At 39.9% G+C, this 12068-nt stretch overlaps 1 pseudogene; it reads right to left on the bottom strand.

The window, feature by feature from the left end:
- Positions 1-2946: 2946 nt before the first annotated feature.
- Positions 2947-6158, bottom strand: LOC120291678 (annotated as a pseudogene).
- Between the last annotated feature and the right edge of the window lie 5910 nt (positions 6159-12068).

Genomic DNA, 12068 nt, shown 5'->3' with positions numbered 1-12068 from the left:
TACGTCGTCTGATGTGTTCAGCTTTGGAGTGATTATGCTGGAGATCATTAGCGGCAGAAAGAACACAATCTTCACTCATTTGAATCGCTCTCTAAACCTGCTAGGATACGTAAGTTGCATTTTTTAGCCCAACATTTTGAAGTACATTTACAAATAACCTGAAACTCCTTCTTACACAATCTGTGAGCTGACTCAAAAAGTCGTGTTTGTTAGGCTTGGGAATTGTGGAAATCTGGAGGAGGGTCAAGTTAATGGACTTTATTTCAGCTGATCCGTCTTCCATAAGAGAGTTCCTCAATGCCTCCACATTGCGCTGTTGTGCGTACAAGAGCATCCAGAAGATAGACCAAACGTGACAGAAGTCGTTTCAATGCTAACTAACGAGAGTTCCAATCTGCCTTTGCCGAAACAGCCGGCATTTTCTTCACATGTCAGTTATCGTGGTTCACAAGAGCAGCCAGATTGCTCGTCAATTGAGATAACCTATTCCATGGTGGATGCAAGGTAGCAGTCAGATTCGAAGATGAAATTCCTCTCGTACAAGTAACTTATATGTCATTGAACTGCTTATGGAGCACCATCATTCAACTAGTTGTTCTGATTTTTTGTTCTCCTCCAATTTTCCTCGGTGTGGTTAATCAGTAGGAAGAAACATACTTCAGATTCATTTTATGCTGTGAATCAAAGCGTGGATCCTTTTACGTGTTGTTCATCTGACAGAGACCTTCACGGTGTATTATGAAGCCAACAAGGGTGTTGAAACTGACTTGGTTTCTTAGGCACAAGAATCATGATAATCCGTTCACTCCTTTCTTCTTCACCATCGCCTTTAGAATTCTCAAAGAAGGGAACTTAATTAGCATGCCCATGCTTCAGTATATATCTTCCATTAGAACCAGAAGGGTCTCTGGAGAAGGATCAAAATGCTCAATATATGCATGCGCACACAACACTGGTAAAAAAAAGTCAAAAAAAAATCTGCGCTTCTTTGAACTAATCGTTCAAAGCCATGTTGATTGCCAAGAAATTGTCCTTCAAACGGTATTATTTTCTGAAAACTTATGCAGGGGATTATGGTGATCCTCAACATGATTCAAACATACTGGATTTGATGCACAATGAAACTGTGACGTCAAACTGGGTCGACTGCCAAGCAGTGAAAATAAGCGGGTAATATCATGATGATAATTTAGCTTTTTCAAACATGGTGTCATCTGTAGGAATGGCCAAGTCAATACTAGATATTTCTGAACTTTGAAGCAATCTGACTTCGAGCCAAAAGAGGTAGGGTTTTCCTCTTATCTCAACGTAAAGAAAACCAAACTACCCACATTGGTGCAAATATGAAGACTGAAATGTCATAAACTAACATTGCATCACATTGCAAAGGTTCGAATTGCAACTTGTAGTTAAAATACCAGACCTTTGAACGGAAAACCACAGCCCAAGTGTAGCGATGTCCTTGCAACTACAATGTAAAAGAAGAATAAATCTAACTGTTGTTTTTCATTTTGCCAGTCAGTGTGTCTCCCAAAACCTCCTCTTCTCTAGCTGCATTCTTAGTAACTCTCACATTGATCCGTTCCTTGAGTTCTTGCCACTTGCCCACTACTACCTTGTCCATGGGCATACTCAATCCAAGTTCAATGCAGTTTTAGGACAGTCTGAACTTGCATCAGTTGGCAGACTTGCCTAACACTGTTGTTCCACAAAGTAACAATTCTCACCTAGTTTGAGTTCCCTGTCAATTCAATCGACATGGGAATCAACAAAAATGCTGACCCTATAACAGCTCTTTCTATTGCAGATTGTATCTCAGATGAACATCTCATGGCTTTTCAACATTTGATGCTCAGTATGATCAATTAACCAGAGAGTGGAAAAATGCTGGAATCTTTTGGAAAAACGGAATTCACACCTTTTGAGAGGAAAGCTTCTAATTCTGATAAACTTGGTCATCAGAACTCAGGGATGAGCAGCATATACTTAAGAAACAATCAATGGACAAAAGCCGCAAGAGAGGAACCAGAAAGTCCAAAGCAGAATAGCTGCAGTATATCTGAAAAGATACTAGTCTTGAATAACAAATTCTGTATTAGTGATACAAGGCTTTTTGCATTGGGAGATGCTCTGATGCTCATCAAACAGAAATTCACTTTTACAGTAGAAATGGATTCCCAAATAAGGCACTAGCATAAAAATAAATAAATAAATAAATCAGGCACCAGCATCAGAAGAACAAGATCACTATGTATTGAAAATAAGAAAATGACATCTGAGATATTATCAACAACTTAAGAATTAGCTTTCATTTCCTCGATAGGGAAAGCAACCATGTAGGAGAATTTATTGCTTTCAGAACTGTTCAGATTTACCTCCAAGTGATTGGACCGAAAAATTCCACAATCGTTTACACCAAGCATGGTACATGCTAGTTGGAGACTCCAGACGGTCTTCCATTTGACTATGTTATCGTTCACTCGTTGAAGTTTGAGAATCCAGTTTACTTCTTATGCAAAATGTATTTCACTAGCATATTGACCCAAAAGAAAAGGGAAAGCAAGAAAGGAGAGGAAGCCAGTGCGTTTTAGAATCTTAGCAGCTAAATTGTAACTGGCATTGAATGCAAAAACAAGAGGAACTAATTCTCCATTTGGCTTGATCCTAGGGTGTGGACATGAATTATTCATCAAATTCATGATCTCTGAAGAATAAAGGAAAAACTCATCCACTATGAGGCTGAGAAGAAGCTATTGAAATTCAGAATTACATTGCACAACAATCATGAATCTGTTTATTTGACAAATAAAAGAATCTTCAGAAATTTTAGCTGAGAAATTTAAAGGAATGATCTAATCTCACTTCACATGCAAATTCTTGACTGAATATTCACAAATTAATAGAATATCTTAGCTGCAGAAGCTGTTGACATGGTATCTACAGTTGTTATCTAGCTTCTATGACAGAGTAGCTTATATCATTAGTCAAAAGATCTTGCTGTTGAAGTGAATTACAATAATCAGTATTGGCTGAGAACGCTGGCTTCTTTGGCGGGGGCAGATCCGCATTTTTGTTGCTTAATGCAGTAACAATATCTGACACTGAGGGTCTATCTTCTGTGCGTTCTTGCACGCACAGCAAAGCAATGTGGAGGCATAACAACAGTGCGCCACTTGACGATGTGTCGGCCACCACCGGATCAATTAACGCTACGCCTTGGTTGCTATTCCAGAGCTCCCAAGCCTACATGCAGACAGTTTTTGAGGACTAGTTCAGTACTTCCATTTGAAAGCTAAGTGTTAGGAGATTTGGAGATGAGATCATAAGAAGAATGCAATCGCTTACATATCCAAGCAGGTTTAGAGAGCGATCTAGATTAGCCAAAGTTCTGTTTCTTTGGCCACTAATGATTTCAAGCATAACAACACCAAAGCTGAATATATCAGACTTTGTCGAGAAAAGCCCATGTAGAGCATACTCTGGAGACATATAACCACTGCTCAAGAAAAGGAAAACGATTAAACATATCAGAAGACATGGGCATCAAATTTTACACGAATATGCGAGAGACTTACTAGGTTCCCACAACTTTATTCGTCCTTGCCCTTGCTTCATTCTCCCCAAAAATTCTTGCCATCCCAAAATCTGATATTTTTGGGTTCATGTAGATCATCTAGCAATATGTTGCTGGTTTTAAGTCTCGATGTATGATCCTTAACCTAGAATACTTGTGTAAGTAAAGAAGCCCTTGAGCTATCCCTTCAATTATAGAAACTCTTTTCCTCCGGTCCAGCAGTTGCTTCTTGTTAGGATCTGTAATTTATCAGAGACCCAAAAAATGAATGTGGGACTATAAATCAATAGAGGCATTGCCAAGATCCAGTTATTGCCACGATCCAGTTACATACCGAAAAGAAAGGAATCCAAGCTTTTGTTTGCCATGTACTCATAGATCAAAATCTTTTCCTCCCTTTCTATGCAACAGCCCAACAACTTAACGAGATTCCTGTGTTGAAGGTTGGATATTAATTGAACCTCATTTTTGAACTCCTCTATTCCTTGTCCGGACTTCCTAGAGAGTCTTTTTACTGCAAATTCATGGCCCAGCAACATGCCCTGCAAGAGTTTTTAGAGGAATGCTGAAGAATCAAACTTAACATCATAATGAGAGTCATGACTTCATAACACTGCTTCTAATGCAGAGTGACCAAATGAACCAAAACTAAAAGATAAACCCACAAGAGACCAAGTGTTAGTAACCGAGTGTGCCTCGGTGGGCAAACTACCTTGTATACAGGCCCAAAACCACCCTCTCCAAGTTTATTTGCGGGGGAGAAATTATTTGTAGATGTTGCCACAGAAGAGAAAGTGAGAATCGGGAGCTCATGAACCCTCTTTCTGACGGAATCAAGTCTACTGGTGTTGTTGCTTTGACCTCGTGCTGAACCCAGTTGTCGTAGAAACAGCTCCAAACTTCGATTTTTGTTGGTCCAATTCTCCTTCCAAGCTGCTACTTGAGAAATCAAGCAAACTACTTAGGCTAAGAAGACAACTATCTTATGAATTTGTTCAGGCATAGTCAATACCTAGACAGGGGAATATTTCCCTCTTGGGATGCAAATTGCCACAGAAATTACCAATATAGCCGCTGGAATGATTCCAATCAACCAGAGCAGCCTCTCGTTCCAAGAACCTGAAAAAGAACCGTCTCATTTTCTGCACCGGCAGCGATATAACAAGAAAAGGGGATGCTGTGGTAACTTTTAAACACAAAGATGAACCGCTTGATGATGAATTCATGATGAAAGTTAAAGCCAATATGCAAACATAAAATCTACTTCAGCCAGGTAAGTGCAACATTGTGGGGTCAGAGTTATTTGTTGTTTTCTTGACATAATTTTGAGATTTGACACTATTTCAAGAACTAAGATGACGCCTACCTGATCTACTTGGATTTTGGTCGGCAGTTTTGGTTGCATTCCCACGGATGTATACAGTGGCATTAACTTGGCCAATTCTGTCTAAAATGGAGCTAGTTTCCTCGTAATGAAACACACATCCAGTCCCATCATCTCGATAAGAAGCAAAACCAGTGCAAGAGCAATTGGTTCTGCACATGATGCTGCAGTCGCTAATACCCAGACGAACTGAGTCATTGAACACAGTAGGATTTGGCATCACCCCTTCTATCTTAGAAAAGTTATTCCCATTGCTGCAAGACACCGGCTGCTCGAGGAAGCAGTCCGTTGCACGGAAGAGGAAGTATTCTTGCAAATCGGACTATACATCATTGATACCTCCTTCCCTATCATAGTGAAAGCTTGAATTTCCCCCGAAGGCGCCATCACAAACCAGGAAATGCTATCATTCCTCCTATTAGCGAAAGTGAAATATATCTCATCTCTGCCAGTCACGTAACTGAAATTGTAGTCATCCAGTGAGCTGTTGAAGAGGAACCTCAATCTCCAGCCGTCCCAATACCCAATCTCCCGTGAGAAGTTGAAGTGCCACACCCGGATCGCAGTCTGGTTATTACTATCAATGCCGAGAGCGAACGAACCGGTGGAAGGAACAGATGGGGTCCGCCACGAGACCAGGAACTGTTTCCTCAACTTGTCCGTCCGTAAGTTGAACCACCCAAGTCTCATCCCAGGCAACAACGTGTCACATGGATAAAAGAAGCTTTCCCAGACAACAGTCTGGCTCTCTCCCTCCGCAAGAACGAAATTGCCAGAATCGAGAAGCGTGGCATGCGTGCTGTTACTAGGGGCAAGCATCGCATTATTGACCAACATCGGAATCTGCCTCTGATCGGTGATCACCAGATTCCCATCGGACCTGATGGTGAGAACGGCCGAGGAATCCAACATTGGGCTATCTCTGTTGGCGACCCAGACGGGTTTCTGGTACGGGTCGTCTAGGAACCAAATGCCCACGTAGTAGTTCACGGAGGAGGACCCGCCAGTCCTGAAGAATCCGAGCTCGAACACTTGGTTGGGCGACACTAAGGTCTTGTTGCCGCTGATGTCCTGACCCGGCAAGAGTGTGTCGGTTGTTGTTGCAGACAAACAGAGCGATAAGGAACGAAAGAAGAGAAAGAAGAGTAAAGCATGGAACTTGCACGAGTTTCTTAGGATACAGAGCGAGGTCGAGGCCATTGTTGAAAAAGCTTCAGTCTTTGAGAAAGATGCCACGTAACAGGGAAAACAAGAAGAGTTGCAGGAAGAGAAGTCGTCTTTTCGTTTCTTTTCTCTTCCAGGAGGGATAGACCACTTCGTATCCTCCAAGAGTCGACTCAGTCCTCGGCCGCTAAAGTTGTCCTACTTCAGGTTTTGTGTGAAAGTGCTGGAATTGCGTTGACGAATTGAAGCCTCTGTATTCTTTTCAACAAAAAAAGTCGCAGAGATTTATAGACAACGGGAGTCTCGAGTTCAGAACATCTCGTACATGGGATTTGCATTGCTCAATTAAAGACAAACGAAAAGGCACCCAAAAAAAAAACAAGAAGTAAAATGCAGAAGCCTTCTCTGAACATGGGATCAGACATCTGTATCTTTCTAAAAGACTTGTCTGGCATAGTTCTTATGTCCCATTTTTCAATTCACATCAATGTCATGGACATTACTGAAATGACTCGAGCACCTCGAAGCAGAGTCATCGACAAAACGAACCATTTGGTCATGAGTGGCCATGCGTTAGCTGTAATCCATGGTTGTCTTTTTCTGAAGTTAAGTGGTCGAATTAGCTCGAGCTCGAGCTATACTTACAGATAGGCAGTACTTGTTCTACAACGATGGGCCAATGACTTTACATTACATATAGGAGAGTAAACGCCCAAATTCAAGAAAATGCTTAGATAAGCCTGTCTGCCTGTACAGCTGACCTGGAGTTACCATCAGAGAAAAGGACTGATGTGAAGTTTTTTTATGTTTCAGAGGATGAAAATGAGAAGCATCCGTTTCACTATCGCTCTATTAACACTCTTGGTCCCCTGATAAGGCTGGGTTTGACCTGCTTAGTCATAACGAGAAATCTGAACAGAAAGCGAAGGCAGTGGGCAATGGTTCTTCCGAAACTTGTTCCTTTCTTGACCATTTTACAGCATGGGAAATGGACAGCTAACCCGAGCATATACGGTATTGCCGGTGCTTGTTCTCCATGGAGTCCTGACCGAGTTTCGTATTCAACTGATCAACTATTGAACTAGTCAAACGACGAAATGACGAATCAATTCACCTGTTCGCGGGAAGTAGGAGGGTGGATCTTTCCTGGTAACTTCACGGGAGAATCTTGAGAACAGAGAACGACAGTCAATGCCATCAATGAAGAGATAACTTCTTGGACGGAATATGAGAATAGACGTAGGATGACATTGATGTAAACATTGAAAGAGACTTATTCCTAACTTCGAGGGAAAATTAGCCAAATAATAATAATAATAATAATAATAATAATAATAATAAACCTATTGCAATTGTATCTATTTAGTTTGATGACCGGCTCGAAGAAAAAAGAAGAGAAGGGCCAAAAAAAAGGAAAGAAAAGAAAAGAATAAAAAGGACAAAGAAAAGAACAAATAAATAAATTCGCAAAACATTAAAATATTATTAAAAATTATTTACGTTAATATCGGCTACACCACGTAGAACAACTAGAGCCCCGTCAATACTGGCCAATTTTGGTTGGCCGGATGGACTAAATTGGAATAAATACAAAAGATTTAAAACTTAATAGGTAAAAAATAAAAAATGAAAAAAGATTTAGGGATGAATTGGTATAATTATAATAGGTTTATGAATTTTTTTTTAATAATTTTCACGAGTCTTTGATCTTACTCGCGTCTTGGAATCAGACTATCAGTCTAACTCGATTTTCCGAATAGGCGCAAGAGATGCTCGGATTGCGTTTCGTGTCGAGTTTAGCTTCAACCTCGACAAAAACTGTGTCCGGCTTCAGATAATCAATGAATACTTTTGAGTTAGGGAATCAATAGCTACTGAGGGTTGTGACTTTACCATAGCGCCATTGTATCTGCCCACTATAAGACCGTTGGAGATACTGCACCAAGCAGAGCGAGATTTGTATTGTTAAGCACCGCCTTGTAACACTAAGATAGGTGCTATATAGGACTTGAATTTTGATCTAGGATGAGGTTCAATCATCACAACTGTGATTTCGACTATCATCGTCTTACTGATGAAATAAATTTTTGGAAGAAATTACATTTCGAAATTGGAACTGATGCATTCTAATGCCATTAGTTTAGAACTGTTACAACATTTAGTTTGGAACTGTTGCGACATTTCGCATTGTAACCAAACTCCGAAAATGACATATATCGACACGAGATAATTTGCCTTCTTTGACTTTTGAAAGCTAACCTGACCATGGCAAATGAGGGTGACAGCTCATCGAGAAGGCTGGCCCGTAAGCATATTGCCTGGGAGTTCATATTTTGGTTATAACTTACTGCAGTGGGTCCAAAATGAAGGCATCAATGTGAAGACCATCAATCGAGTTATCGATACAAGAGACTAATTGCCGATTGACTACGGAGCCATCAAACAAGGAGTTGTCGATTCTTGACTTTTGCAAATTAAGTTCCATTTCGCCAAAATAGTTGCCAATTTTCAACACTAATTGACAACATATTTGATGGAAGACTATTCTTGGTTATTTCGTGAAGTTCCGAGATAGTTATTTTTCTAGATAAAGCTGATGGACGAATTTCGGAAGATGTATTGCTGGGCTGAAGAGTCAACACTTCAGGTCTCCATCTCATATATGAATTTTCCAATTACTAGGTCTTTAAATGCTTTCTAGTCCCCGTGTCCTTAAATGTTTGGACGATTCTCATGTCTCTTTAGTGTTTTAGTCCCTATGTAAATTGAGGAGAGTTCTCATCTATAACATAGATTTTGATGAATTAAAATACATAAGACCTTCCTCCATGTGAGAATATTTTTGGATAGTAGGTAACTCCTATTCCGATTTTTTTTTTTTATCTTTCAAAGGTGAATTGTTCTAGGGTGGTGAGTCGAAAAGCACTTTATCCTTAGCGAGCGGTTTCTTTTTAGACCTTGATAATGAGCTTCCACTATCCGAAAGTCATTTATCATTATTCATTCGCCAATTGCTTGTCCTTTATACCTTGGTAGTGAATTTTGTCCATCCCAATCTTCATCCTCAAATGGTAGAGTGTCCTTTTAGGCCTTGTGGTGATCATATTCTATCGTGCATCTGCATTAATCTATCGATATCCATCCTAAAGCACTCTATTCTATCATTTTAACACAACCTTCATATGTACATAACCCGGCAAACCCCAATTCACGGAATCACTCACTCTTGCGCATATCATTATTGCACGCAATTAGCAAGTCAAGTCACCTAGTCCATTAACCGTGACTATGAATGGTGCAATCAGGTCTTTCAAGCATAACCTAGAAAATATGAAGTGCAAATTTTTATTTCTCCATAACCTATGTGGATGGGGCTTTTCCGGTCTCGACCGAGTAATTAACAACAGCACTTTATGCCAACGACTTTAATGTTCGTCTAATTCTTGAATATGCCCCCAAAGATTAAATGATAATTTAGATCCTAGATGCATTAGCAATACGATGGATTATCAAGCCAAGGTCGAAAGCTTTTGAGATAAATATGAACCTTGAAATATTTAAAGCTTGATTTACTGTCGAACCTCAATATCATCCAATATCCACGATACCATAATAATTTTCACGTTGATATTATTAAAAAAAAAAAACCAAAATTAGTGCACTTGTAACAAATTTATCTTAAATAAATTTTTTAATCATAAAAAATTTCAAATTTGTATATTAGTGATAAATGTATCCCAAATTATTTTTGTATAACAAAAAACCCCAAACTAATATAATTATGTCAAATTTACCATATGTTGGTTTTGGTTAATTTAGATTAATTCCATAAAAAAAAAAAACTACAAATTGACACATATATGATGAACGGAGGTTAAAAGCTCAAATTAATATACTCGTCAATTGTCATATGTCATAATTCAATAATTTGACAGTAAAATTTAATTTATCGCAAATATAACAATTTATAAAAAAACATTAATTTAAAATTAATTTATTTATCATAAATATATTAATTTTATTCATGATATTAACTTAATAGTACATCCTCGTTTACAACAAGAAGAACAATACGTCCCCACCACAACCTCAAAAATAGAGGAACAAATTGAACGCAGACCTTTTGTCCCCTACATGCAAAAGATGCTGGTGTCACGGCCAAGGGGTTTCTGGAGCTAAAGGTCATGCCTTCTCAAGGAGGACCTCTTGTGCTTGCTTGGATTCCCAACAAGAAGACTTCCGAAACGTTCCAAGGGCAGGCGATACGGTTATTATGCCAAATTCTAGAACTCTCCTGTCATAAGTCTCGGTAGTCGGTAGATATGGCGGTACGATCTCGTCCACTAGATAAAAAGTCGATCAACAGATATAATCAGAGGGCCTCTAGTACAAAAAGAGAGCCCTCCCCCCTTATTTGGAACATTCCAACCATTTCAGCAATATAAAAGCTCATTTCTTTCCAGAGCTTCTATCTAGGAAATTTCTCTCTCTATGATCCACGATCCGAGTGAGTGAGTGAGTGTGCGATCGATCAAGAAGGATTAGCTTTAGCATCCAAGGCGATCCAAAAGTGCCCAAGTCACCGCGCGATCACGATCCCAATCAATCGGCTCATGACACTGGAGTCACATCCCAAGATTCCTAACCGATGTGCACAAATCAAATCATACCGTCCACATTGGCAGCTCCCAACACGTGGCTACTCAAAACTAGCCACCAGACCCACTCGAGGCCCGGGGAGGTGGCGGCTGAGAGATGGGTACCGGCTCATCACTAGAAAAGCCACCAACACTAGGACCGGCTCCCTTGTTAGAGAAAAGGTTTCATCAGGATCATTAGTTGTTCGCTATGTATCAAGTACTGCTCAGATTGCTGATATCTTCTAAATCATTAACTCATTTAGCACATTTTACCCCTCGCACCAAATTGGGTTTGGGTTCTCTAACCCTTCCCAATTTGCAGGGATGTTAAGGAACAGAAGCATACTAAACCAAGCTGAGTTTGTGGGAGTGAAGAAGGATGAGGAGCCAAAGGTTGAAGATTGTGTTGCTGCAAGTGTGATGATAGCTACGTCGTCTATACGTGAATATGGAGCGTGAATATGGAACTGTTGCGAAAAACAGAATTAGTGAAGTCAGAAGCTCGAAAAACAGAATTAGTGAAGTTAGAAGCTCGACTTTGAACTCCATCGGAAACACAACTTAGAGCCCATGTGTCCACGTGCACGTGCTTTATTACTAAAGAATAGTTATTCAGTTTTACAAGTATAACAGAATCTGTTAAAATTCTGTTTTCGTCATCTTCTTCTTCCTTTTACTCTTGATACGATGTATAAATAAAGATAGAGAAAGGGAAGTCATCAAGTCAAGCTCTCAGAGAAATGTATTGCTTGGTTTTGTTCATGAAATACAGAGGAATTACTTGATTCATTCAGTCTTCTTCTTCTTCTTATGTGTTCTTTGTTCAGTTCATATTCTTCACAATCTCTTCCATATCCTTGGAACTCTCTCTTGTCAGGTTTGCCTCTTTGCTAAAAATATAGTACTTCAAATCCCATAATATCCGAACTACTCTCTCTAGATGCACCTAAAATAGTCTTTTAAAACCCAAATCATGCGGCCCCACCATTCCCGTACAAACCAATTTTTCACCAAAATTTTCCCTAAATTTTGCCCCTTGACCCTAATCCTACGGCCCTCCGACCAGATTTTACCGAAATTTCCCCCTTGATCCTACGACCCTCCGACCAAATTTTACCAAAATTTCCCCTTGATCCTAATCTTGCGGCCCTGCCACCAAATTTGCCCATTGACCCTAATCCTGCGGCCCTTGCCCATCCACACCCCCTTCCCCTCCCCTTCCCCCTCCCCGAAATGCCCCTTATAAATTGAAGAATAAAATGAGGGTAGTGGCTCATCGAGAAGGCCGGCGCATAAGCATACTGCC

This window comes from Eucalyptus grandis, chromosome 3 (genome assembly GCF_016545825.1).
Source record: "Eucalyptus grandis isolate ANBG69807.140 chromosome 3, ASM1654582v1, whole genome shotgun sequence".
Classification (NCBI taxonomy): domain Eukaryota; kingdom Viridiplantae; phylum Streptophyta; class Magnoliopsida; order Myrtales; family Myrtaceae; genus Eucalyptus; species Eucalyptus grandis.
Note: the sequence above shows the minus strand (reverse complement) of the source record. Positions and strands in the feature narration are given on the sequence as shown.